Source organism: Hordeum vulgare, chromosome 3H (assembly GCF_904849725.1).
Source record: "Hordeum vulgare subsp. vulgare chromosome 3H, MorexV3_pseudomolecules_assembly, whole genome shotgun sequence".
Taxonomy (NCBI): Eukaryota; Viridiplantae; Streptophyta; class Magnoliopsida; order Poales; family Poaceae; genus Hordeum; species Hordeum vulgare.
Window position 1 is genome coordinate 515,555,285 of NC_058520.1, and position 25,311 is coordinate 515,580,595.

The window sequence follows — 25,311 nt, forward strand, 5'->3', positions numbered from 1 at the left end:
ACAACATACAACGCATGAAAATATCGAACGAATACCAAATTCACATGGCTACTTATAGCAAGACTTATCCCATGTCCTCAGGAACAAAAGTGACTACTAAAAAATAATAATTATATTCATGACCAGAAGGGTATTGAATAGAATCAAGGATCTAAACATATAATCTTCCACCGAGAAATCCAACTAGCATCAACTACAAAGAGTAATTAATACTACTAGCAACCTTACAAGTACCAATCGGAGTCGCGAGACGGAGATTGGTTACAAGAGATGAACTAGGGTTTGGCGATGAGATCGTGCTGATGAAGATGTTGATGGTGATGAGTCCCCTTCGATGAGAGGAGTGTTGGTGTTGACGATGGCGACGATTTCCCCCTCCGGGAGGGAAGTTTCCCCGGCAGGACGACCCTGCGAGAGCTCTAGATTGATTCTTGTCAAGTTCCGCCTTGTGGCGGCACAGATTCCTCCCGAAAGCCTCCTCCTGATTTTTTCTAGAAGGAAACACTCCTTATAGAAAAAGATGGGAGCCGGAGGGGCAACAGGGGGCCCACAAGCCACCTAGGCGCGGCCAGGGGGGTAGGCTGCGCCTGGCAGGCTTGTGGCCTCCTGGTGGCTCCCCTCTGGTACTTCTTCTGCCCAGTATTTTTTATAAAATCCAAAAAAAATTCCTCGTTGATTTTCACGGCTTTTGGAGTTGCACAGAATAGGTATCTCAAACTTGCTCCTTTTTCAGACCAGAATTCCAGCTGCCGGCATTCTCCCTCTTCATGTAAACCTTATAAAATAAGAGAGGAAAGGCATAAGTATTGTACCGTAAAGTGTAATAATAGCCCATAAAGCAATAAATATCAACATGAAAGCATGATGCAAAATGGACGTATCAATCCCCTTCTCTATCAACAATCATCAGGTCGTGCATCTCCATACTATATTTTTATCACTTCATATGATATGTGCTATGCTTGGAGCATCCCGCTATTTACTTTTTAGTCTCTTTAAGTTTTGCTTGCTTTTCATAACAAGTCGGAACCTAGCCAACCTTGTTTGGGAGACACACACGCTCCATTCCACTCTAGAACACAACATTGTTTTTCATGCTTATTCTTTTTGTGTGTTCTTCATCTTTTCGTAGCTACTGTCGTGCTTAGCTCATAACTTTCATGCCTATCTTCTTGAGAACATTTATTTAGGTTGATTTTGGAACTCTATTGAGTTATAATGCTTATCTTGTTTAGAGAGTTGGCTTGTTGCACTGAGTTGTGTGTCTTGTATAAGTAGGTAATTGAGGTTGCTATTTAAGTATAGTAGTAACTTGTAATAGTTTTGAGGTATTGATTTGAGTAAAGTTTGGACTATTGGTGCCAAGAGATTGAGCCTATTAGTGATAGGTGTCGTATTTTGGGTAATCCATGTGTTTTTCAAAAACTAAAAATTAGTTGAGAACTCTAGCTACTAAATTGATCGCTAACCTCTGAAGGGGTTGGAATATATAGAGTACCCTCACGTTACCATGAGTCGAGGATGCGCAAGGATAACCAAACCCCCAAACATTCCTCCTCGAGGTACTTGTCTTTTTGTGAATTTACTAACTAGATAGAGAGTTACCGATAATAAGTGTATGAGTTCTTCGGACTAATGTGAGTATTTGATTGTTGGAACTTCCACCATCAATTTTTTTCTAGCCTCTTCGGTGCCATGCATTGCCCTTTCTCACATTGAGAGTTGGTGCAAACTCCGCCGGTGCATCGAAACCCATGACATGATACGCTTTGTCATACATAAGCCTCGTTATATCTTTCCTCAAAACAGCCACCATACCTACTGAAAGGATCGATATGGTTGGCTAGAGGGGGGGGGGTGAATAGACAACGACCACTTTTTAATTAATCTTAGCAAGTTAAGGTAAACAACATACGGGTTGACAAATAATATGACAATGAGGTGAACCCTAAAGAAGCTAACAACGAGAGCTATTAAGACAAGTAAGATATAGAGCAAGTTAAGGTAAACAACATACGGGTTCACAAATAATATGACAATGAGGTGAACCTTAAAGAAGCTAACAACGAGAGCTATTAAGACAAGTAAGATATAGTCACAAGCATAAGCAAATACAAAGTAAAGGATAGAGATAACCACAAGTGGAACCGATGGAGATGAGGATGTGTTACCAAAGTTCCTTCCCTTTGACAGGAAGTACGTCTCCGTTGGAGCGGTGTGGAGGCACAATGCTCCCCAAAAAGCGACTAAGGCCACCGTATTCTCCTCACGCCCTCGCACGATGCAAGGTACTGTGATTCCACTATAGGTGCCCTTGAAGGCGGCGACCGAACCTTTACAAACAAGGTTGGGGCAACTCCACACAAAGCTTGGAAGCTCCCAACTAGACCACGAAGCTTCACCACAATGGAATATGGCTTCGAGGTGACCTCAACCGTCTAGGATGCTCAAACACCCAAGAGTAACAAGATCCGCAAGGGATTGGTGGGGGAATCAACTTTTCTCTTGGTGGAAATGTGGATCTAGGCCTTCTCAACCAATCCCTAAAGAATCAACAAGTTTGATTGGCTAGGGAGAGAGATCGGGCACTTTTGAGCTTGGGGGGCAACAATGGAGCTTAGAGAGGTAAGAGATGAGGTTCCACAACTAGAAGAACCCTTTATATAGTGGGGGGGGGGAAACAGACCGTTTTCCCACTCTCTGCCCGAGCTCCAGCGGTACTACCGCTGGCTGCAGCGGTACTACCGCTGGCACTCCAGCGGTACTACCGCTGACTAGGGGCGGTACTACCGCCGCCTAGCGGTACTACCGCTGGAACTCCAGCGGTACTACCGCTGGGCCCCTGGTAGTGCAAAAGCACTACCACCGCCAAGAAAGTCTTCGCAAAAAGGTCCGTCCACGAACAACCGCTAGGCAGGCGGTACTAAGCTCCTGGAGTGATACTACCGCTGACCAGGGGCGGTACTACCGCCAGCCAGCGGTACTACCGCTGACGAGGGGCGGTACTACCGCCAGCCAGCGGTACTACCGCTGACGAGGGGCGGTACTACCGCTAGGGCCAGCGGTACTACTGCTGGGGACCAATTTGCAAGGAGGAGAGAAACACAGTGGCGGGGGCCGCTCTAATGAAGAAGGTAAGGGAGAATATGTGAAGTGTGCTCGTGCAAAGATAGATTCCACCCAAACATTAATAGTACGGCTTTCCTATGACTCAAATAAATAGAATCATAGAGAGTGCCGTGCTTCCGTTCCATAAATGAGGAGACGAGTCGTCTTGTGCCGTTGACGTGTGTTATCTGAAACCTTGACACACACGGTTAGTCCTTTACGGTACTGTCATCAATCACCAAAATTACTTAGGCATAAACTATGCCCCAACAATCTCCCCCTTTTTGGTGGATTGATGACAATACCGGATTTGCACAGAGAATAATATGAGAACAAAAAGATAGAGATATATGACAATACGGGGCATATGACTCACATCATATGATGGAAATAAATCACACATAAGTTCATGTCTCACAAACGATAGCAAACTAGAAGCAAACCAAGTTCGAAGCAAACCACGAAAGAAAGCAAAGCAAAGAAAAGTTCGACTATGAAAGCAAATCCAGCTCCTAGACTCTCTCCCCCTTTGGCACAATACACCAAAAAGGGGCACACCTAACGCCACAGGTAGTTACTCCTCATCCTCAGCATCGCCAGAGTCGTCGGTACCCTCCTAATCGTCCTGCTCCTCCTCTTCCTCCTCATCGCCAGACCGCTGGTAACCTTGAGCCTGCATCCAATTAGCCTCTGGAGTGATGTCGTCCTCTGATCCGCTGGAGATGTCCACATCAAGAGTCCTGAGAACACGCTTGTGCCCCTGGCGGCTCTCCTTCCGAGCCACGTGCATCTGGTACTGACCCTTAGCCTACATACAGAATAGAGTCTTCATCTTATACTGTAGTTTGATGGCCCAAGATGGCATGGCAGAAGAGCGGGACTGAGAGGTGGTTCCTTTGTCAGTAGCAGTCTCTGTGTCAGTATCCATGTGCTGAGAGGAAGTTGATGGGTTGGCCCATTTCTCCTTGACGCAAAGCTTGATCGGGTCATGCACAATGTAGTCAGACTGAGTGTAGAGCACCTCCTCCGGAAAAGCCTCTTGCCACTTGTGACGAATATAAGCGAACAGATAGGGCCCGTAGATGGGAACCTTACGTATGATGATGCAGTTCCAGAGCTCCGTGAACATCACATCAGAAATATCAAGAGGGGCAGACTCCTTAGTCATAGCCTCCTCACAAAGCAGCAGCATCTCAGCCAAAGAGCCATGAACCTCGTCGAAGTTACCAATGCGAGGGAAGAGGGTGTTGCGAAGGATCCGATGCATGATGTCCAGATGCTTGGGGAGCACACCCTTCCTCAAATAGAGTTGCTACAATCTGTCCTTTGTGGCGGGCCTATCAGTGGGGGCTACAGCATGCGGACGCAACCCATGTGGTGTGTCAGCTCCCTGGAAGTCAACCTTGAGGAATGTCATGAATTCACGCCAGGTACCGGTCATCTTCTGAGTCAGAGTCATCCACACCATAGAGCGCTCTTCATCAGGAGAGAAGTGGACCGTGACATACAACTGAGCAACAACAGTGGGGTCAAAATCTGTCTTGAAAGTGATGATGTCCTTGATGCCCAGTTTGTCAATCAGAGAGAGGGCATCACCAAAATAGTCCAGGTTCCGCTGAAGATGAGCTAGGTCAATCCACTGAACGGGGACATAGTTCTTCTTGAAATGCATGACAATATCACGGTAGATCCTGCACTGATCCTTTGCCCAATCATGATCAACATCCTTGATCACAACCTTCTCTTTGAGATAATGGTTCTGAGTGCGAAACCGCAGAAAGTCCTTGGGGGACATTGTTCGGACATTGATCCTCTTATCCTTGCTCGCGATCTTCTTGAAGGGCTGCTTTTTGGGTTGCAGACCTAAGGTGGCAGACCCCTCGGGAGCCTTTGGGTTGCGATACTGCTTTGACTGCGTGTCCCGTGGGGGTTCGAACTACGAGAACTACCCGTGACACAAAACATACAGCAAAAAGAGGCGACAAAAAGAGTCAAGGCAATGAGCTAGAAAAAGCAGAAAAATAAACACTCATTGCCAAGCACATTAAAAGAATGCACACTGAAACCTCCTGGCGGTAGTACCGCTGGGGGGTCCTGGCGGTAGTACCGCTACCCCTGGCGGTAGTACCGCTGGGGGTCCTGGCGGTAGTACCGCTACCCCTGGCGGTAGTACCGCTAGGGTTTGACTTTCAGATCTGACAGATAAAAATAGACCTCATGCATAGGGCTACACGATTTTTACGAGGGGCATGGGCTGTATATGAACACTAAGAACTCTACCCCAGCCCTATGCACATAAGGATCATAGGTATCACCGAAATAAGTACATGCCTAGGCAAGAAAAAGCAAGTTTTAGATCAAATCCAAACATAGTTCAAGTGCTTGATCTAAAACAAGTAAATCCTAGGGCATGGCAAAATAATCAACAACGATTCATAGGACCTACACTCCCCTCAAATATCTCCTTCATGCCATCCAAGAACAAGGCACAAGATCAAAGACATGGATCCAATCCCCCAATGCTCCTAACCCTAGAACAAGAACATCAACCAAATAGAAGAAGGGGAGGAGCTTTACCGGATTCATGGCCCTTGGAGGAGGAAGGAGAGGTGGAGCAACCCCTCCAATCCAACGGAGAGAAGGAGCTCCATGAAACGAGATCAAAACAGGGGGATTTCGGGCTAGGGGAGGGAGGAGCCGCGAGGAAGAAGAAAGAGCGTGAGAAAAACGGGCTCCCCCTCCTTTATATAGCCCAAGGGGTACGGGCCAGCGGTAGTACCGCTGAGGACCTAGCGGTGGTACCACTGGATGCAGCGGTAGTACCGCTGGGGTCCTGGCGGTAGTACCGCTCCCCCTGGCGGTAGTACCGCTCCCCCTTGAGACAGCCCTAAAAATTTCCTAGCAGGTCGTGTTAGATGGGAATCCTGGTGGTAGTACCACCATACCTAGCGGTAGTACCGTTGGGGTCCTGGCGGTCGTACCGCTACCCCTGGCGGTAGTACCGCTACCCCTGGCGGTAGTACCACTGCAAATGTCACAACGCGGCCTAGGATAAGAGAAGAACTTGGCTAAATGACAAGTAAGTAAAACAGAGATAGCACCTAGAAAAATGTACTGACTTGTCATTGTATATCCTTTCTTCTGTACAAAAGAAAGGTGGGAGGGGTGGTGGCCGAGGCCACCTATGTTTGAGACAATGGTATGACACCGCGAAGAATTATCCTTGGGTTCATGACCAATGCTCGTCTTTGAAGCACAAGTGCCATTTGACAATGGCTAAAGTGAAAGACTAGATTGATTTATGCATAATGGGGAGAGGGAAAGTTCATTGAGAGAACAACACTCCCCCTATGTCCATGCCTACATCTAGACCAAGATGGAATGCAAAGTGAGGTGCAACATGCCTAGTTTCAGTCCACATTACTTGAATCAATGATATTTAGCTCATGCCTTAACTCCCGGAACCTTGCTTCATCTAGAGGCTTAGTGAAAATATCTGCAAGTTGCTCTTCAGTGTGGATGAAGTGAACCTCAATATCACCTAGCTTGATATGTTCACGAATGAAGTGATGACGAATATCAATATGCTTGGTTTTGCTATGTTGCACTGGGTTGAGGGAAATCTTGATAGCGCTTTGATTGTCACATAGAAGAGGCACTTTGTCACAAGTGACACCGTAATCCTTTAAAGTTTGCCTCATGCATAGCAATTGTGCACAACAACTTGCAGCTGCCACATACTCAGCTTCAGTGGATGATAAGGAGACGCAATTCTGCTTCTTTGACGAACAACTTACCAATGAGCAACCAAGGAATTGGCATCCTCCAGACGTTGACTTCCTCTCCACACAATCTCCTGCCCAATCTGAGTCAGAATAGCCAACTAGATTGAAGTTTGCTCCTTTGGGATACCAGAGGCCAAAGTTTGGGGTATGAGCCAAATATCGAAAGATTCGCTTAACAGCCATGTAATGGCTTTCTTTTGGTGCGGATTCAAACCGTGCACATATCCCTACACTTAACATAATATCCGGTCTAGATGCACAAAGGTAAAGGCGGATGCAATCATGGAGCGATATACCTTTTGATCCACTGCTTTACCATTGGGATCACTGTCAAGCTTGCATCTTGTTGGCATGGGGAACTTGACTGGTTTGACATCTTCGAGCTCGAACCGTTTGAGCATGTCTTGAGTGTACTTGGCTTGTTTCATGAATGTCCCTTCTAGACCTTGTGTAATCTCGAACCCGAGGAAGAACTTCAACTCTCCCATCATGGACATCTCAAACTTCTCAGTCATTAGTGCGGCAAATTCTTCATTGAAGGAAATGTTAGGAGAGCCAAAGATAATATCATCAACATATAGTTGGCATATGAACAAATCCCCTTTAACCCTCTTAGTAAAAAGAGTGGGATCTATCTTCCCAATTTCAAACCCACGATCTTGTAACAACTCAGTAAGATACTCATACCACGCGCGTGGGGCTTGTTTAAGGCCATAGAGTGCCTTATTGAGTTTGTACACAGGATTGGGGAGCTTGGGATGTTCGAATCCCGGGGGTTGTTTGACATAGACCAACTCATTGAAAGGACCATTAAGAAAGGCACTTTTCAGATCCATTTGTTGTAATTTGAAGTTATGATGAGAAGCAAATGCAAGCAACATGCGTATAGATTCTAGACGAGCAACATGGGCAAAGGTTTGACCGTAGTCGATACCCTCGACTTGGGAGTAGCCTTGTGCCACCAATCTTGCCTTGTTTCGAATCACAATTCCATTGGCATCTTGCTTGTTCTTGAATATCCATTTGGTCCCGATGACATTATGTTCCTCCGTTGGCCGAGGCACTAAATCCCAGACTTGGTTGCGCTCGAAGTTGTTAAGTTCTTCGTGCATGGCCATAAGCCAATCCTCATCATCGAGCGCTTCCTGTACCTGTTGAGGTTCACAATACGAGACAAACGCGTGATGCTCACAATAATTCCAAAGCCGTTGACGGGTGGATACTCCCCTTTTTAAACTGCCAAGTACATTCTTCATAAGATGTGACTTGACTCTCAGCTTGTTCGCATTCTTGGCTGCTCGACGCTCCAAGAGTTCTTCATTAGATAACGGGGGAGCATCGACTTGTTTCCTTTGCTTGCCCTTGCGTCTTGAGCCGGCTGTTGGTGCTCCAGAGGGGAATTGTGAGACAGTCTCCTGATCGTCTTGTCCTTCGACTTGAGGAGGTTCACTAGTTTGTTCTTGTATTTGTGGTTGCTCTTGATCTTGATCTTGTGCTTCTACTTGGTCTGGATCTCGGGGTTGCACTTGATCTTGATCATGAGCAGGTTCAGAGTCTTGGGGTAGTGCTTGAATATTCTGAGACACATCATCTTTGTTGGGCAATTTATCTTGACCTTGAGCTAGTTCATTTTGTTGAGAGTCTTCTCTTTGTTCATTGGAAGCGTGTGGGGCTTGTGGAGGTGATGGCTCCACTTGAGTACAGCATTGTCCTTCTCCTTCGGCCACAAGGGGTTCCTCAATGGGGAGCATTTGACAAATCCCCATTCTTCTTATGGCTTGGGGAGGAATTTCATCACCTACATCACAAAGACCACTTTGCTCCACTTGGGAGCCATTATTTTCATCAAACTCTACGTTACACGTCTCCTCAATTAGTCCGGTGGACTTGTTGAGGACACGGTAAGCATGAGAGTTTGTAGCATAACCAACAAATATACCCTCATGTGCTCTAGAATCAAATTTAGCTAACCGTGCTCCTTTCTTGAGAATGAAACACTTACAACCGAATACCCGGAAGTACTTGAGATTGGGTTTGTATCCAGTTAGAATCTCATACGGAGTCTTGTTCAAGCCTTTGCGGATGTAGAGCCGATGGGATGCATGACATGCTGTGTTGATGGCCTCTGCCCAGAAGTTATATGGAGATTTGAATTCTGCCATCATTGTCCTTGCAGCGTCTATCAAGGTCCGGTTCTTCCTTTCTTCCACGCCGTTTTGCTGAGGGGTATATGGTGCAGAATATTGGTGCTTTATTCCCTCATCACCTAGAAACTCATCTAAGGTGTAGTTCTTGAACTCGGTGCCGTTGTCACTCCTAATCATCAAGATCTTTGCTTCATGTTGACGTTGCGCTTCATTAGCAAAGTTGATGACCGTTTGTTGAGTTTCACTCTTCTTTTTAAAGAAATATACCCAGGTATATCTTGAGTAGTCGTCAAAAATCACTAAGCAATACTTTCTGCCTCCAAGACTATCAAATGATGGAGGACCAAACAAATCCATATGGAGAAGTTCCAGTGGCCTCTTAGTGTAGATAAGAGTCGTTGGACGATGATCAGTTTCATGAATCTTTCCTTCAATGCAGGCACTTCAAACACGATCTTTAGCAAAGCTCACATTTGTTAGTCCACGAACATGGTCCCGTGTCAGAAGGCTTTGCAAGGATCTCATATTGACATGAGCTAAACGGCGATGCCAAAGCCAGCCCACGTCAACTTTAGCCATTAAACATGTAGCAGTCTTAGTGGGTCGCTTTGAGAAGTTCACCACATAAAGACCATTTTCGACATGTCCAACATAGGCTACTTTAAGAGTCTTGCTCCTTAGGAGGACCACAGTGTCAATGTTAAAGAATGTGGAAAAACCCATAATTGCAAGTTGACGAACCGAAAGTAAATTGTAGGCAAGTGACTCAACAAGCATGACCTTCTCAATAGATAAATCTTGAGAGACGACCACCTTACCAAATCCTAATACCTTTGAAGAGGATGCATCAGCGAATTGGACATGGGTGGGTATAGATGGAGAAGGATGCACATCCACCACTAAGTCCTTGCTTCCGGTCATATGATTTGTTGCTCCACTATCGAGCAACCATGACACCCCACCGGAAGCAAACTCCTGCAATAGATCAAGGCTTGGTTTTAGGTACCCATTTTTAATGGGTCCTTTCATTTTAGATACAAGGGTCTTAGGAACCCAGATAGCCCATTCAATATCCTCATCGTAGGAACCATCAAATCTGGCATAAACATGCCCATCACTAGCACAACACAAAACATAAGAAGAATTGAGTTTGCCGGCTGTGTTAGTAGGAACGGTTTTGCCCTTCTTGGGGTTCCCATAGTCCACCTTTTTCCTGTTCACCTTATGAGTCCCCTCACCCTCTTTGACAAAGATGTCCATGATTGTGGGAGATCGTTTGTTCTTGTTCCTCCTTTTACCTTTTGACTTGGAGGTAAGTCCAAGTCCTTCCTTTCCTACAACACCCTTTTGAGTGCTCAAGAGATCGTTCAGACTCTTCTCACCTTGTATGCATGCCACAAGGCCCTTCTCAAGTTTATCCTTTAACTTGGCATTTTCCTCCACAAGATGTACATGCTCACAACAGGGGTTAGTTGCACAAGCATTATCAATTAACACAAAGGGAGGACAAGTAGAGATCTCCTTGGTAAGCTTTGCTTGGAGTTGATCATGAGACTCTTTCATAGAGAAATGAGCACCTTTCAAGGCCTTGTGGGCCTTGTCAAGTATGTCAAACTCCTCTTTGAGTCTGTCATGGCCAACCCCAAGAGCATACTTTTCAGATTTAAGCATACGAGTAAGAACAACATCATGATCTAGTTTCTTTTGCATTTAAGCGCAGTCATCGTTATATGACTCCTCAAGAGCCAAATGAAGAGTGCGCTCCTCTTCTAGAGCACTAGATAATTCGGAAATTTCATCGGCATAGTCACGACTATGTCCCTGAAGTTCGGAGATGGTCTCCTCATGAGACTCAATGAGGTCAGTGGCCTCACCCAGTTGTTCCAAGAGAGCAACAAAGTGCTTCTTGGGTTCTCCCTTAATAGTGCACAGAAACTTATCAAGATCATGCTCATTAAGTTCCCCAACATCACTATCTTCAACACAATTTAACAATGAAGGAGTAGAAGCAATGTTGGTCTTAATGATGGGAGTTACCTGATTGATACCTTTTGCCATGAGGCACTTGGTGATGTGGTTCTCGTTGGGGGTGTTGAAGAGATACACCTTCTGGGAAGAGGTAGTGGCAATAGCAACAGTTGCCGTTGCCACTGTATCATCATCATCACCATCATCATCGGAAGGATACTCTTCAAGGACCACCATCCCTTTTGGGTGAGGTTTCTTCACAAAGTTGTTCTTGATTGGAAATGACTTGGTTTTGTCTTTGCGAATGAGCTTGCCTCCGTTGTCTTCCCTTTTCTCATAGGGACATTCGGCCACGAAGTGACTCACGTTACCACAGTTATAACATGTCCTTACTCGTTGTTTGGGTTTGAATCCACTTGAGTTGTTCTTGGTGAAGGTGGGTCTTGAGTTCCTCTTGTTGCCCCAGAATTGCCTTGATGCAAGAGCCATGTGCTCATGATAGGCATACTTTGTGTCTTCAGGGCAGCTCTCCTCTTCCTCATCTTCTTCTTCTTCTTCTTCTTCAAGCATTGCTTTTGCTTTCAACGCAAGGTTGGGTGAAGTTGTCTTTGATCGAACACGAGCAAGTGCATTGTCGGCTGTTTCGTTCATGATTGACATTGCAATGAACTCATCCAACACCTCACTGGAAGACAAGGAGTGGAAGTCTGGCCGCTGACGAATGACAGATGACATGGCTTTGTTGAAAGGCATGATGGCTTTGAGGAACTTTCGTTTGACCCATGTATCATCCACATCTTTGCTCCCATGATCCTTGAGCGCCACAACAATAGCAGTCACCCTCCGATAGAGATCACGAGGGTCCCCGTCTTCCTTCATCACAAACTCATCGGCCTTATCAAGTATCACTTCATAGTTGGATCATTGAATGCTTGAGCTTCCCTTGTACAACACCATAATATGCTCCCAAGAATCCTTGGCCAACGTGAAGGGACGCAAGTGGGAAAGATCTTCAGGTGTCACTGCAGACTGGAGAATAAACAACGCAGAGTGATTGTATTGATTGTCTGCATCTTCTCTTGGAGTGAGGTTGCTTGGGTCATGGGGATAATATCCTTGCTCGATGATTCTCCACAAGTTTGTTGAGCTGTGATTCAAATGAGACTTAATAGAAAATACCCAGTTAGCAAAGTCACCTTTTACAAGCTTAGGAGGAGGACCAACAGGATTAAGACGAGGTGCAGGAATGGATCCTCCATAGACCATGGGGGGTGGAACTGAGGCATATGTTCCAGTCCCATCCTTTTCGTGAGATGAGGTAGGTCGCATACCTTTAGCCGCTTCCTTAGAGGAGTTGGCCTCCGAATCGGTGATAGTGGGTTTAACCACTATAGCCGGTTCGGGTGAACTTTTAAGTCCCTCAATTAACTCTTTAAGCATGGTCTTGACTTCGTTCGTCAAGGACGTCTTGAGGGCGGCCATAGCCGTATTCAAGTCGTCCCTTGTGACCGAAGTCAAGTCCATGGCTCGGGTTGCCCATGGTTAATTCCCTCTTCGCCTTCCATACTCTTCGGGTGGTTAAACCCTTAATAAAGAGACGTGGCTCTGATACCAATTGAAAGGATCGATATGGGTTGCTAGAGGGGGGGGTGAATAGACAACGACCACTTTTTAATTAATCTTAGCAAGTTAAGGTAAACAACATACGGGTTCACAAATAATATGACAATGAGGTGAACCCTAAAGAAGCTAACAACGAGAGCTATTAAGACAAGTAAGATATCGTAACAAGCATAAGCAAATACAAAGTAAAGGATAGAGATAACCACAAGTGGAACCGATGGAGACGAGGATGTGTTACCGAAGTTCCTTTCCTTTGACAGGAAGTACGTCTCCGTTGGAGCGGTGTGGAGGCACAATGCTCCCCAAAAAGCCACTAAGGCCACCGTATTCTCCTCACGCCCTCGCACGATGCAAGGTACCGTGATTCCACTATAGGTGCCCTTGAAGGCGGCGACTGAACCTTTACAAACAAGGTTGGGGCAACTCCACACAAAGCTTGGAGGCTCCCAACTAGACCACGAAGCTTCACCACAATGGAATATGGCTTCGAGGTGACCTCAACCGTCTAGGATGCTCAAACACCCAAGAGTAACAAGATCCACAAGGGATTGGTGGGGAATCAACTTTTCTCTTGGTGGAAGTGTGGATCTAGGCCTTCTCAACCAATCCCTAAAGAATCAACAAGTTTGATTGGCTAGGGAGAGAGATCGGGCACTTTTGAGCTTGGGGCGCAACAATGGAGCTTAGAGAGGTAAGAGATGAGGTTCCACAGCTAGAAGAACCCTTTATATAGTGGGGGGGGGGGGAAACAGACCGTTTTCCCACTCTCTGCCCGAGCTCCAGTGGTACTACCGCTGACCAGGGACGGTACTACCACTGGATGCAGCGGTACTACCGCTGGAACTCCAGCGGTACTACCGCTGGCACCAGCGGTACTACCGCTGGGCCCCTGGTAGTGCAAAAGCACTACCACCGCCAAGAAAGTCTTCGCAAAAAGGTCCGTCCACGAACAACCGCTAGGCAGGCGGTACTAAGCTCCTGGAGCGGTACTACCGCTGACCAGGGGCGGTACTACCGCCAGCCAACGGTACTGCCACTGGCTGCAGCGGTACTACCGCTAGCATTCCAGCGGTACTACCGCTAGGGCCAGCGGTACTACTGCTGGGGACCAATTTGCAAGGAGGAGAGAAAGACAGTGGCGGGGGCCGCTCCAATGAAGAAGGTAAGGGAGAATATGTGAAGTGTGCGCGTGCAAAGATAGATTCCACCCAAACCTTTCCACTATGGATCCCCTCTTAATAGTACGGCTTTCCTATGACTCAAATAAAGAGAATCGTAGAAAGTGCCATGCTTCCGTTCCATGAATGAGGAGACGAGTCGTCTTGTGCCATTGACGTGTGTTATCCGAAACCTTGACACACACGATTAGTCCTTTATGGTACTGTCATCAATCACCAAAATTACTTAGGCATAAACTATGCCCCAACACCTACCTATTAAGGCATTTCCATAGCCTTTCCAAGATACATTACCATGTAACATCCATCATCTCATGACTTGATCTTCATGTCATACATGCTTTTGCTTGATTATAGAGCCGCATGCTTGTTGGGCCTTACCCTCATTACTTCTACATGACGCGCTAGTATCATTGCATATCCTGCTACACTGGCAGAGGCATACATTTGCATACATCATGATAGTTTTCACTTGTCTTTATGTTAGGTACTTCTTATAAAGTGTGATGATTTTTCTTTCTATTTCATGTAAAATATAGAGTGTTGCCCTTAAGAGAGGAAAAGATCCCAAAGAGGACAAACAAAAGATCCCAAAGAGGACAAACAAAAGATCCCAAAGACGACAAATGAGAGATAAAAAGAAAGAGCCAAAGAGGCCACAAAAAAAGAGAATAGGGCAACACTACTATTCCTTTTGAAAGATCCATACTCATACTCCATTACTATATTGGTACAACATAGAGATTATCATTCATGGATAACTATGTGGGATCCTTACACTATAGAACTTGGTTTGCATATTCCAATGATGAGCCTCCTCAAATGAGCTCTAGGTATTCATGAGGAAATAAGTTGAATGCACCCCCACTAGTTCCATTGGAGAGCTTAGCTTAGCTCATATGTGCATCCGTTACATGGCAATCCCTAATCCTCACATCATATCTATCATTTGGCTTTCTCTTGTCTATGGTTGTCCTCATTGATGTGAGCCTTTCACACCTTTTTGTCTTCCTTCCCCATCATTATTCTATTTCCATCCTAAGTGCCAACATATCTTTCTTACGCTCATGCATTGCATGAGTGCTCAAAATCGAAAGGGAAAGGATCATTTTGACTTGTGCCTGACAAGTATTTTGGGGATGAGTCAAAATAAGATTCCAAAGGAGACTGTCGGGACCCCGATCCTAAGTCATAGGAATCCAGCCTGTAACACATCACATCTCTTTGCGGTCTCACGCACGGTTAACTCCACGGCTGCAGCCTTACCTTAGCCGGGACCGTTTGCGTCTTTTGACTCATGTATGCAATAGTGTCGCTAGAATTCCAATGTCAAAGAACCCGGATCGACAAGTCTAGTCACAAAACAAAGTGGCAGTACCGCACAAGGACATGCATACATGACCCAACAAAAGCAGGTGTCGGTCACCAGCGAGTGTAGACGAGTCGTAGCAAGCTACAAGGACTCCATTAAATCGCGTGACATTTCCCCAAAGAGGACAGACACAGCAGCTAAGAAGGACACATGCCGGTCAACCAATGTGTTCGGAACAGTAGCGAACTACCAAGGCTCGTTGGATCACAAAGGGGCATTTCCTTGTAAGGAGTGCTACTAAAGTTCACGACTAGGTAATCGAACCCCATACATATCAAGTACGACACACGTACGCATGGCATACCGATATGTATAGATACATCGATGGCATCACAACATAACCATAAACATACAAGCTTTATTTAAGAGGCTCGGAAGAGCCACACACATAATATTACACATTAAGGGTCTCACGACCCATAATAGCAGTCATTCAGTTACAAGCTAGCGGAAGAGTTTAAACTGTCTGAGTACAGACATGACAACTAGAAGGCACGTGGCCTGACTATACTACAGACCCAACGTAGGGCCAGATGGTAGCTGGGACACCAGCTACTCGTCCTCGTCGATGTCTATGAAGAACCCTCCATTAGGGTCATTAGCAACCTTTGCAACATTTATTAAGCAAACATGAGTACGAAGGTACTCAGCAAGACTTTAGGATAACTATCTACTCATGCAAAGTATCAAGAAGGTATTGTGGGGTTTCATGCGGAAAGCCAACATTTGACTCGTGGCTAAACAACTTGCATTTTTAAACCATTTTGACAACTTGATTTCTCGCACACGAGTCGACTAACACCACAATAATACACCATCGTGGAATCATTCCGTCTCCATACGGAATTGCCGTCCACGACACTCACGCTTATCTTGACAATTTTATAAGTAGCCATTGAAGTTATCTATGAACAACATATGTCTACAAGTAGTCCATATCCGCGGACGCGGCTATTCGAATAGATCATAACCCTGCAGGGGTGTACTTCGTCACACACGCTCTCGCCACTTATCGCCATGTGCACGTGATGCACCTCGGCAACCTTCAAGCGGAAGCCCAGCGAGGGAGTCGGCCACAACCGTTAACCACACTAGTACCTAGTCCAGGTTTATCGCCTATCTGAGAGTAACCCGTACAGAAGTCCAGCCGGGGTTTCCGCCACGGCCTTAAACAGTGTGCGCAGGGTTCCCAAGCCCACCATCCGGGTGCCACTTGGTACACCGTGCCACTGCCTACCGCATCACGGCCCACCTCGCAGGTCAGCACCATGCACAGCCTCCAGCATGACTATAAACACCAGAAACTACTTGCAACTCCTGGACCGAGTACTAAGCGATTAATAAGTCAAGAGGGTCAATTAAGTATCCCAACATGTGGTAGTATCTAGTCTTGGATTACATACACGGAACTCAGTTCCTAAGGACGGTTCCAATGAAACAACCCGCCATGGACTCCTACACAACCTTTCACCGGTACCTTTACCAAATCAGGTTCAACACACAACCTTTGCTTACCGAACACATTCTCACAATTCTGTTCATCTCCCAGATGATAGACCATACACAACTCTAAGCATAGCATGCATAGCAGGATAAGGCACAACATAGCTCAAGCAACTACCAGGTATGCTAGGTTGCAAGGTTCGGCTATTTACTGTGACAAGGTTAGGTCATGCAAAGGAAGTGGGTTCAACTAACGTGGCGAAAGCAGTTGAAGCATTTGATCCTAATGCAATAAATAAGTGCAGGAGCAAGAACATGGGATTTATCGGGATGATCAAAATGGTTGCTTGCCTTGTTGCTCAGAGGAGGGACAATATCCATCAGACGGATATTCTGTGGAATCCGGGGGTGCGGAGCCTACCGAGATGAAGGGCAACAATCAATAATAATCATATGCAAACAATATGATGCACGAGCATGGAATGAGAATGCAAGGTGGTATACTAATAAAATCAACATGTATTAGGTTTGAATTTGAGTTGAATCACATTCAAATATCAATTCCAAACGAGGTATTCTCGGATACCGATTTAATTGATTCGACCTGATGCTCAAATCAACTTGATGTTAGCATGCATGAGATGTTATGTTAAGGTACTGGTTTGTTATTAGAACAATGTTTGATCATGTCATTCATAATGAAATTTGAATATTTTCCAAATTCCATTTATAAAGTATTTATAAGAATTGACTTATTCATTAATCTACATGTTTGGGTTCTGTAACTTTTTCAAACATGATTGAAAATAGCATATTCAGATTCCTTGAATTTTTCTGATACTTCTTCATATATAAATTATTTTCATTGGAGTTACAGATTAATTTCTATGAATTTTTGTAGTTTTAAACATTTCTGGAATTATTTTTATACTGGAAAATACTTTTACTGCATCAGCATGACACCAGCAGGTCCAACTGGCCGTTGAAAGTCAAACCTGACCAGTGGGACCCATTGGTCAGTGTCTCTCGTCAGTTTTAGATTAAGTTTAAACTTAATTAGCTGATTAATCTTACCGGACCCACATGTCAGTGTCTTATTAATTTATCTGATTTATTTTTATTATTTCTAAACTATCCAGAGGCTGGCCCCACACGTCAGTGGCTCAGGCCAGCTGAGATCCACCGGCGGCGGGGTCGTCCTCGCCGGCGGGGAGCCTCCGGCGACCACCAGAACGTCGGGGGGGGGGGGGGGGCTCGGAAATGGCGCACAGAGGGCCAAACTTGGCGCGGAGAGCACCAGAGGAACGACCACTCGATGGCGCGCACGATGGGACAAGCCCCAGGGGCTGGGGTGGCCGGAATCAACGCCGGCGACGAGCTTGGCGGGGACCAAGTTCGGCCATCGTCGAAGCCATCGAATACGGGGTCGAAGCCATCGAATACGGGCTAGGCACCTAGCGCATCTACATGATGTCCCGAGGCTGTTAGTGGCCTCAGACGGACCAACCCGTCACCGGAGGGCTACCGGCGACGAGCTGCAGCGGCGGTCCTCGTCGGACTCCGATGGAACTAAGCCTAGAGGAGGGGATCGACGGGGAGATCTTAGGGGAAAGACGCGCAAGCTCACGAGGAGTGCAGTGGTGGCGCTAGTTTGCTCGGGGACGGCCTGGAGAGGGAGAACGTCGGCGGCGATCTTCGGTGACCCGAGGAAGAAGACGACAACTGCTCGTTGATTCACTGCATCTGGGCGTCGGGCTCGTGGCTAGGAAGCTTCACGGGGATGCGGCGGACCTACTGCGTGGCTCAGAAGGGAGAAGGGTCGGCTAGATCGACGGCGAGTTCGAGCTCTGCTCGGGCTCCAATGGCGGCAGAAGGAGGGAGGAGAGATCCGAGAGGAGGGGGGAACTGGTGCTGGGAATGGATAGCCACGGGCTCGGGGAGCTTATCCCCGGGCTTGCCAGCGCGAGACGGCGGCCAGGCAGGCGCACAGGTGCGTGGCCGCGCTGGAGTACGCGGCGGCCACCTCCTGCTGCCCACTTGCGGGGGGGGGGGGGGGGGAGGAGACGACTGGAGGAGATGTGCTGGGCCGGCTAGGCGACATGTAACTTATTTTTTTTTTCTGTTTTTGTTTCTGTTTTGCTATTTCACTGATTTTCTATTTATTTCAACTCCCAAATAAATTGAAAAAACTATGTTGAGCACCCTAGAATATTTGTTGGAATATTTCCAACCATTCCTAAAGTTTTCAACATTTTTGAAAGTTTAAAATTTCTGATTTCAAATTTAAAACTTGAAACCAGTAGCTTTTTGCATTTATTTAAAATGCTTAAAGTGTCAAGAAAATGGTTTTCTTCATTGCTCATTTACTTTCATGATTTATGAGAACGTTTGAACTTTTCTTGAGGCCATTTTGGGTTCATTGATTTTCACTAATTTGAAATTTTCCCTCACTTTAAGAAGTGGGTAGGGTTTTAGCATTTTCCTTCATCATTTGCTTTGTTCTTGTTGAGAAATTCATAGATGCAATGCAAAGAAGATATGAGCACAAGCTAACTTGCTTAAGGTGTCAGGGATGTGACAACTCACCCCCACTCAAAAGAATCTCGTCCCGAGATTTAGAAGTCGTCGGGAATAACGCAGGATACTCAAGTCGGAGACGATCCTCTCTTTCCCAAGTTGCCTCCTTTTCAGAATGATTTGACCATTGAACTTTAAGAAAATTGAGGTTTCGACGTCGAGTGGTACGCTCAGCTTGATCAAGAATACGCACGGGGTATTCTCGGTATGAAAGGTTATCTTGGAGATCAAGCGTTTCGTGGTCCACTTCACGGATATGATCCGAAAAGCAACGCCTGAGTTGCGAGACGTGGAAGACATCATGAACCTTGGAAAGATGCGGAGGTAGTTCCAACTGGTAGGCAACTTCTCCTCGTTTGGCAAGAATGCGAAAAGGACCAATGTAACAAGGAGCCAATTTGCCCTTGATACCGAATCGATGGGTACCCTTCAAAGGTGTAACCCGAAGGTAAGCCTTCTCGTCAACTTCAAAGGTCACAGCCTTATGATGACGATCATATTGGCTCTTTTGACGAGACTGGGCTGTTTTGAACTTTTCACGAGTAATGCGAACCTGCTCTTCTGCATCCTGGATCATATCCGGGCCAAAGAGTTGCCTCTCTCCAGTTTCTGACCAATTAAGAGGTGTTCGACATCTTCGTCCATAGAGAACTTCAAAAGGGGCTTTGCCCAAGCTTGATTGATAACTATTGTTATAAGCGAATTCGGCAAATGAAAGACACTTCTCCCAATTCATACCGAATGATATAACACAATCTCGGAGCATATCTTCTAGGATTTGATTCACTCTTTCTACTTGACCACTTGATTGGGGATGGAAATCAGTGCTAAAAGATAAGTGAGTCCCCATGGCATTCTGAAAACTTTCCCAGAAGCGAGAAGTAAAGATACTCCCACGGTCTGAGTTAATCTCCAGGGGAACACCATGAAGAGACACTATTCGGGAGATATATAACTCTGCTAGCTGGCTAGCTGTTATACTCTCACGAACGGGAAGAAAATGAGCCACTCTGGAAAGACGGTCAATGACCACAAAGATAGCATTATTTCCTTTCTTGGTCTTGGGAAATCCGGTAATGAAATCCATGCTAAATTTATCCCATTTCCATTCAGGAATAGCTAGAGGTTGAAGGGTGCCAGCAGGCCTTTGATGTTCTGGCTTAACTCGACGACGAATGTCGCAGTTAGCAACGAACTCAGCAATTTCTCTCTTCATCCTAGTCCACCAGAACCTCTGGCGTAGGTCCTGATACATCTTAGTACTACCGGGATGAATGGTGAGAGGAGAATCATGAGCCTCCTTAAGGATCAATTGCCGCAGACGTTTGCTCTTGGGAACCACTAAACGGTTCTGAAAGAACACAACACCTTTCTCATTGATGGAGAAATCCCTAGCGTTGCCGCTAGCAATATTCTCCTTGATCCGGGATATACCCTTATCATAGGCCTACACGGCTATGATTTGATCCCTAAGAGTAGGCTTCGCCACCAGGGTAGAAAGGAATCCTTGAGGAACAATATGAAGATTAAACTTCCGAAAGTCCTCATAGAGATGTGGTTGACCTTGTTGTAGCATCAAATTGTTACAATAAGATTTACGACTTAGTGCATCGGCCATAACATTGGCCTTCCCCGGGGTGTAAGTTATCCCTAAGTCGTAATCCGAGATCAACTCAACCCATCGTCTTTGCCTGAGATTCAAATCCGGCTGGGTGAAGATATATTTCAGACTTTGGTGATCACTGAAAATTTTGCAACGATTACCCAGAAGGTAATGTCGCCGGGTTTTTAGTGCATGGACCACAGCTGCAAGCTCAAGGGCATGTGTGGGATAATTATCCTCATGTGGACGCAACTGTCGAGATGCGTATGCAATCACATGACGATCTTGCATGAGAATGCAACCTAATCCTTGTCGCGAGGCGTCGCAATAGATAACAAAGTCCTTAGAAAAATCTGGTGGTAGCAACACAGGTGCGGAAGTCAGGCGTCTTTTCAGTTCCTAAAAACTATGCTCACACTGTGGTGTCCACTCGAACTTTTTATCCTTCTTGAGGAGTTCAGTTAGAGGCTTTGCAACCTTGGAGAAATTCTCGACAAAGCGGCGACAATAGCTCGCTAGACCTAGAAAACTCCTAACTTGCTTAACCGATTCAGGTTGAGTCCAATCAAGGACAGCTTGAACTCTCTCGGGATTGACAGCAATACCCTTACGAGAGATTACGTGACCTAGATAGGTCACTTCTGGTAACCAGAATTCACATTTTGAAAACTTGGCATAAAGGCGATGCTCTCGAAGTTTCATCAATACCAGCCTTAGATGCTCGGCATGTTCTTGTTCGTTCTTTGAGTAGATGAGAATATCATCGAGGTATACCACGACGAATTTATCCAAATACTCCATGAAGATTGAATTCATCAGACAGAGAAGGTGGCTGGGGCATTGGATAAACCGAAGGACATGACGGTGTACTCGTATTGGCCATAACGAGTATCAAAAGCCATTTTTGGAATGTCCCCGTTCTTGATCTTCATTTGATGGTATCCCAACCTCAAATCCATTTTGGAAAAGACTGAGGATCCAGCGAGCTGATCGTATAGATTGTTGATCCTGGGGAGCGGATACTTCTTCTTTATGGTGACCAGATTAACTGGTGGGTAATCTACAACCATCCGATACGTTCTGTCTTTCTTCTTGACGAAGAGGACGGGACAAGCCCAAGGAGAAGATCTAGGACGAATGAAACCTTTTATTCAAGGCCTCATCTAATTGCTTCTTAAGTTCGGCTAGCTCTAGGGGTGCCATCTTATATGGTCTTCTGGCTATTGGAACAGTTCCCGGAACAAGATCTATCACGAACTCTACATCTCTGTCAGGTGGAATTCCTGGCAGTTCCTCTGAAAAACATCCGGGAAGTCACGGACTACCGGAATGTCTTCAAGTTCCGGAAGAGGGTTGGCATTTAGGGAATAGAGTTGGCATTTGGCAACTCGAGTAGAGACATTTACTATCTCACCCGAGGGATGGGTAAGCTGGACATTACTAGAATGGGTATCAATCTTGGCATAGTGAGCTGACATCCAGTCCATGCCCAAGATGATATTAATATCCGCAGATTTCAATGCTATCAATGAGGCTAGAAAAACTAGCCTGTCTACTAGAATTTCATTGTCATAGGTTATCCTAGAGGTTTGCCATTTACTACCAGGGGTTTGGACAACCAATGGGATTGGCATATCACAAAAAGACATTTTATGCAACTGTGCATAACTTTCTGAAATGAAGGAATGAGAAGACCCAGTGTCAAAGAGAACAGACGCTGGGTGATGATTAACAAGAAGCGTACCCAGCATGACGTCGGGATCCTCTGCAGCTTCTTCTGCTGACACATAGTTCACACGGCCACGTGCGGGAGTTGGCTTCACATAGTAAGCTTTGCCCGACTTGGCTTGCCCGACGGACTTTCCGGGTTGTTTGGCACCCACATTCTGAGGACACTCACGGGAATAGTGCCCTGGTTCTCCACACTTGTAGCATATCACTTGGTTGGCACGTGGTGCAGCATTGCTAGCTGGACCACCATAAGCTTTTGCTGGAGAGTTGGCCTGATTCGTCTGAGGCGCCACGTAGGATGGCCTAGGAGTGTATCTTGGCGGCAGAGAACTGTTGGAACCCACAACTTGCGTTTTGGTAACGCGGAACCAGAAGACGAGCCAAAATCACGGGAGTGCTTCCTTGTGGCTTCAAAGTCAGTGTGAACAATCTCGGCACTGATCGCTTTGTTGAACATGGCTTGAAAGCTTGCACACTCGTGGAGGCGCAGATCACGACGGAGCTCAGGGCTCAGACCCTTACGGAATCTTGCTTGCTTCTTGGCGTCAGTAGACACCTCCTCTGTTGCATAGCGGGCGAGGTTACCGAACTCGCGGCTATAGGCATCCACAGTCAACTTGCCTTAAGTGAAGGCACATAACTCCTCTCTCTTTCTGTCCATCAGGCCCTCTCGAATATGGTGCAGACGAAAGGATGCACTGAAGTCTGCCCATGTGGCTGCTGGTTCAGCGGGATGCATTTCTTCAAAATTCTCCCACCACAGATTGGCGGGTCCTTCCAGGAAATACGCCGCAAAGGTTACCTTGTCGGCCTCAGACACATTCGCAGAGCGAATCTTCCGTGAGATGCTGCACAGCCAGTCATCATCGTCGAGGGGATCGATGGAATGATGATACTTTGGAGGATTCAGCTTCACAAAGTCGTTGAGGGACACTGCAGCATTCCTAGGCTGTCGAGCCGTATTCTGCTCAATACGCTCTAGTAGTCGGTCGGTCTCCCTTTTGTTTCTCTCTGCCTCAAGCATCACTTCTGCCACAGAGGGCGGGTGAGGGAGGTCTTCCTGCGACGCTTGACTACCCTCGCCTTGCTCATGACCAGGGGCACGGTTCAACCTGGTGAACACCAACCTGACAAACAAACTCACAGCTTAGACCAATATCATATCAATACTATCTATGGATTAAGAATGTACTGAACACACGGAATGCGGAAATGAATATCCGAACAACATGGTAACAAGCAACTGCTATATATACACCATGGTTCATACACACCCTTACATAGTTCAGTACAACCTTAACCGGGGAGCAACTACTGAAATTGTGAAACTACTCATCAGAGGCTTACAAGCTTCCTATACATTATTTATCTAGGCCTCCGGAATTCATTTCACATTACAGACATACTTCACAAGTCACGCAGGACTGTGAACGTACGGCTACTACCACACTATCCTTCCGCTCACAGCTCAGGCATCCGCATAGAACATCTCATAGAGATTACCTCCATGACCTGGAAGCTCAACCTGCGGATCAGGAAACACTCTAGCCTGAGATCCCTGGAATCCATAAGGACACGGATGTGGCCTTGGTCCCCTGACTGGTGGTAAGAGGGGTCCCCGAAGAGGTGTGACTCCTCCTATAGCTGGCCAGTCAACGTGGGCCGGAAGATGGGTCCTAACAGGGTTCAGCATCTCCATATCTCCGTACCCTGTCTGGACTACCGGTGCCAGCTGCGTCAAAGCCGTCCACAGACGGGCACGAGTAGCATAAAGCTCCGTGCGGAGAGCACGAGCATCCCTGTCTCTGTTCTCTAGCATCTCAACAGTGGACTGCAGTAGTGGATCCTCCATAGAAGAAGCAAAATAGACTCCACTGAGGTATCCCTCTTCACCAGGCTGAGACGCCGGAACATAGCAGAACTCTGAATTCTGCAGCAGTGCATGTCTCGCTCTCATAATGGTCAGCATTGAATAGGCAGCATCTTGTACTGCCATGTCAACAGTGACTCCCAACCCATAGGACCAATGGATTGGCTTCTCAGCTCCAGGGTAGTCTGGAAATACCCTAACAGTGCAGATGTACTGGCTCTAGTTGAAGTCTCGGTACTGTTCCTCCACTGTGTACTCGGGGTACCAGCGGTAACCGCACACCGACATCACCCTGACCAGCATGGCCGTATGACCCGGTACATCAATGCACCTGGTCAGACGTACCACCTGACGAGAAGGACGGCCAGGCATCTGTAAATAGAGAGTAATGCAAAAGCATTAGAGCTCTGAATGCAAAATTGGGCAGCATAACTGCTGTAAATGCTCAAAACAAATTTTGAGACAACCCAGAAATGGAATAGCATAACCACTCAACTATCAAGTTCAACTCTCTGATCATCAAACTTACTTCCTTTTTCCTCGGAATGAAGGAAACCCAATATCTCTTAACCCGTAGTCCTATAATCTACTGATCAGAAACACGAGCCTAGAAGAAGATGAGTAACCTAGTCCTTAATTCCCGCAGAAAAGACGAGGATGACCAGAATAGAATATCTTGAGAAGAGAACAAGAGTCTTACGTTCCCTTCCACAAACAATTCCCTTATATATAACTAAAGCAATTCTAGACTCAACTTCGACCAGTTTGGCTTAGTAATCCTACAGTCAGTCAGGCTCTGATACCAACGCTGTCGGGACCCCGATCCTAAGTCATAGGAATCCAGCCTGTAACACATAGCATCTCTTTGCGGTCTCACGCACGGTTAACTCCACGACTGCATCCTTA